Source organism: Chrysochloris asiatica, unplaced genomic scaffold (genome assembly GCF_000296735.1).
Source record: "Chrysochloris asiatica unplaced genomic scaffold, ChrAsi1.0 scaffold00042, whole genome shotgun sequence".
Taxonomy (NCBI): domain Eukaryota; kingdom Metazoa; phylum Chordata; class Mammalia; order Afrosoricida; family Chrysochloridae; genus Chrysochloris; species Chrysochloris asiatica.
In genome coordinates this window covers 14,999,151-15,003,843 of record NW_006408560.1, presented here as the reverse complement: position 1 = coordinate 15,003,843, position 4,693 = coordinate 14,999,151, and the positions used below count along the sequence as shown (strand labels likewise).

At 40.0% G+C, this 4,693-nt stretch overlaps 1 pseudogene; it reads left to right on the top strand.

Annotated features, from left to right (window-relative positions):
* Window positions 1–2,659: 2,659 nt before the first annotated feature.
* On the top strand, window positions 2,660–4,376 carry LOC102816325 (annotated as a pseudogene).
* Window positions 4,377–4,693: the final 317 nt, after the last annotated feature.

Genomic DNA, 4,693 nt, shown 5'->3' with positions numbered 1-4,693 from the left:
TAAAAATAAGCGATGTTGTTGTTGTTAGGTGCCATCAAGTTGTCTACAACAGCACAACAGAATGAAACACAGCCAGTCCTGCAACATCCTCACAATTTTTGTTACGCTTGAACCCATTGCTATTGCCATTGTCCCAATTCATCTTGCTGAGGGTCTTCCTCTTTTTTGCTGACTCTCACTTTACTAAGCCTGATGCCCTTCTCCTGATAACATGTCCAAAGTATGAGAGATAAAGTCTTGCCATCCTGACTTCTAAGGACCATTCTGGCTGTACGTCTTCCAGCACAGATTTGTTTGTTCTTCTAGCAGTCTGTGGTACTTTCAATATTCTTCTCCAATATCATAACTCAAATGTATCAATTTATTTTATGGTCTTCCTTACTCATTGTCCAACTTTCACATGCATATGAGGCTATTGAAAATACCATGGTTTAGATCAGGTGCACCTTAGTCCTTAAACTAACATCTTTGCTCTTGGACACTTTGATGAAATTTGTACAGCCGATTTGCTTAATGCAATATGTCATTTGATTTGGCTGCTGCTTCCATGAGTGTTGATTGTAGGTCCAAGCAAAGTGAAGTCTTTGACAACTTCAGTTTTGTCTACATTTATCAGGATGTTATTTACTAGGCCAGTTGTGAGGATTTTTGTTTTTTTCACATTGAGGTGCAAAGGTGATCTTTGATCTTCATGAGTAAATATTTTAAGTCCTCTTAACTTCCGGCAAGCAAAGTTATATCATCTGCATATCACAGGTTGTTAATGAGTCTTCCTTCAATCCTGATGCCACAGTCTTTTTCATATAATCCAGCTTCTTGGATTATTTGCTCAGCATACAGATTAAATAAGTATGGTGAAAGGATAAAACTCTCACACACACCTTTCCTGATTTTAAACCATTCTAGATCTCCCTATTCTATTTAAATGACTGGCTCTTGGTTTAAGTGCAGGTTCCTCATGAGCACAAAGAAGTGTTCTGGAATACCCATTCTTCTCAGTGTTATCCATAGGTTTTCATGATCCACATAGTCGAAAGTCTGTTTGCACAGTCAATAAAGAACAAGTAAACATCTCTCTGGTACTCTCTGCTTTCAGCCAAAATCTATCTGATGTCAGCAATGATAAACCTCATTCCACATCTTCTTCTAAATACAGCTTGAATTTCTAGCAGTTCTCTATTGATGTACTGCTGCAGCCATTTAAATTACCTTCAGCAAAATTTTATTTGCATGTGATATTAATGATATTGTCCAATGGTTTCCACATTCTGTTGGGTCACTTCTCTTTGGAATGGGCAAAAATATGGTTGGTCAGGTAACTGTCTTCCAAATTTTTTGGCATATATGAGTGAGTGCCTCCAGTGCTGTATCAATATGTTGAAAGATTTCAATTTGTGTTCTATCAGTTCCCAAACTCTTGCTCTTTGCCAATGCCTTCAGTGTACCTTGAACTTCTTCCTTCAGTACCATTGGTTCTTGATCATATGCTACCTCTTGTGTGGTTGAACAGTGACCATTTCTTTTCTGCTACAGTGACTCTGTATACCTTCTATTTTCTTTTGATGTTTTCTTCATTATTCAGTGTTTTGCCCATAATATCCTTTGATATTGCAAGTCAAGGTTTGATTTTTTTTTTCCCCTCAGTTCTTTCAGCTTGAGAAATGCTGAGCATGTTTTTCAAGTTAAGTGCTGTAGAGTTGGTTCCGACTCATAGAGACCCTGTAAATGGTTTCCAAGGGGTGGCTGGTGGGTTTGAATTGCTGACCTTGCAGTTAGCAGTCTAGTGCTTATTCAAAAGTGACACAATAGGACTCCAATAGTGTTTTTCAATTGTGTAGGTTAATTAGTAAAGAATGTCTGTCTTTAGCATTGTTTTCTATCTATATGGAATCTATAATAATTGTTATCACTTGGCTGTATACCTGAAAAATGTTGTGTGATAAATATTTTTACAAAAAAATAGTGCAGTTAATACTCCTTATGTACAATGAGCTCAAATGTAAAAACCATTGTGAGGATGTGCAAGACCTGGCAGTGTTTCATTCTGTTGTGCGTAGGGTCATTATGAGTCAGAACAAACTGGACAGTGTATGAGATCAGATTAACAATATCAACTCAAAAGGTTAGTTGAGAAGCTTAGAGGGCAGTGAGTTTATGGTAATGGTGGAGGAATAATTTGGAAAGAGATAGTGAAAATGGTCTCATAACTTGAAGAATTATTATATGTTTCACTGTGTATATTTTCACCAACAAAAAAAGTATTTGAAAAAATTCCAGTGTTAGTAAGAATTTAGGGAAAAGTGAACACCACTGCAAGTGAAAATAATAATGGATCTAACTTCTCTAAGTGGCAATATGGCAGCATCATCAGTGACCTTTAAGGTGTATACATACCCTTGACTCAGTTATTCCACTTCTTAGAATTTACGTCAAGTAAAAGGCCCGGAAATGTGTGCAATTATGTATATTAAAGGTAAGCATTTTTTATAATAACCAGAAGAAAGTCATAAATACACACACATACATTAGGGTAAGTAAAAAAGTATTGCTACAAAATCATAGAACTCTTTAAAAAATATATAAAGATGCAGCGGGACAGCATGGCCTCTGCTTGCTCTTCAAAGTAGACACAGAAGTCTTTGCCACTGTTGTCAATGCCATGAGCTGCAACTACAATGATGAGCTGCAGTTCTAGGAAAAGATCAATAAAAATTATTGGAGGATCAAGAAGGGCTTCATGCCTAACATGCAGGTGAAAGGCGTTTTCTATGTGAATGAGTCTTTGGAGAAATGAATGTTTGAGGAGTTGCAGAATGCCTGTCGTGGTGGTGGCTTCCTGCCAGTCATGAAACAGATAGGCAATGTGGCAGCCCTGCTTGGGATTGTTTACCATTCTCTTGGACTTCCTGATGTCCACTCAGGTTATGGGTTTGCTATTGGGAATAAGGTGGCCTTTAATATGCATGACCCTGAAGCAGTGGTTTTGTCAGGTGGTATCAGATTTGATATCAACTGTGATATCCACTTTCTAAGAATCAATTCAGACAAAGGTGATGTTCAGTTTATAAAAGAGCAACTTGCCCAAGCAATGTTTGACCACATTCCTGTTGGGATGGGATCAAAAGGTCTTTCCAATGAATGCCAAAGACTTGGAGGAGGCCATGGAGATGGGTGTGGACTGGTCCGTAATAGAAGATATGCCTGGGCTGAAGACAAGGAGCACTATGAGGAGTATGTGAGGATGCTGCAGGCTGACCCCAACAAGGTCTCCACAAGGGCCAAAAAAAGAGGCCTTCCTCATTAGGAGAACTTGGACATAGGCAATCATTTTATACAGAAATCCAGATATGGATGAAATTTTCAAAGAGTATGCTGCTAAGAAAATGAACATTGGCTATAGAGGACTAGTGTGTGTGATGATCCAAAATGGATGCAGAGGTTTGGGCCACCAAATAGCCACAGATGCACTGGTATCTATGGAAAAAGCCACATGACAACAGACAAGATTATAGTCAATGACTGTCAGTTAGCTTGTGCTTGAATTGCTTCTACAGAGGCGCAGGACTACCTGAAGGGAATGGCTGTGGTTTGGAACTATGCCTAGGTCCTGGAACTATGCTCCCCTATGACCCACCTTAACCCACCAGGCTTTTGCCAAGGTCTTCAACACAACCTCTGATGACTTGGACCTCCATGTGGTCTATGATGCTTCTTACAACATTGCCAAGGTGGAAGAGCACATGGTGGATGGGAAGGAGTGGACACTGTTGGTGCACAGGAAGAGATCTACGCAGGCTTTCCCACCTTACCACCCCCTCAATGCCATGAATTTCAGCTCACTAGATAGCCATAGCTCATTGGGGGCACTGTGGGAACATGTAGTTACATCCTCACTGCCACTGAACAAGGCATGACTGAAACCTTTGGAACCACCTGTCATGGAATGAGCCATGCATTGTGTCAATCGAAATTTTGATGTAACCAAAATGTTTTTTTTTTTTTTATGTAACCACGATGTTTTGGACAAATTAGCAGATAGGGGAATTACAATCTGTGTTGCCTCCCCAAAACTGGTTATGGAAGAGGCTCCTGAATCCTATAAGAATGTGATAGATGTGGTGAACAGTTGTCAAGATGCTGGCATCAGGAAGAAGGCCATCAAACTCAGGCCTACAGCCCTGAAGCGGAAGTGGACAGACTACTCCTCAGACATCAGACTCATGACTAGACCAGTTCCCAAGTGCACAGCTGTAACTGCCCGTCCCAAAATGCAGACAGGAGGCTGCTTTACTTTCTGGAACCAGTGTTCTAAATACCCTTCCTGGAGGAGTCACATTGCGCCCATTTGGAAAGTACAAATCTTGGGTTGTCCATAGATTTTTAGGAAAATCTCTTAGGGGTTGGGGATGGGTCAAAAAACCATCTTTACTCAGTTATATAAGATTTATATCAGAATTCATTTCATTACTGCAAGCTCTGCTTACATCTCAGGAGGTGCCATGCAGGGCACCCAATTAAAGAACATTTTGTAATGTTTCCTTTCTCCCCTCATCAGTTTGGCCATTCATCCACCCATTCATCCACCAGCCCCACCTGAACAGAACTCTAAATATCACTCTCACTTTGAGAGTAAGCTCGTAATCAGGATGTTAGAGGAGTGAATGATTGGACAAATTGAGGAGGAAGTAGTTGA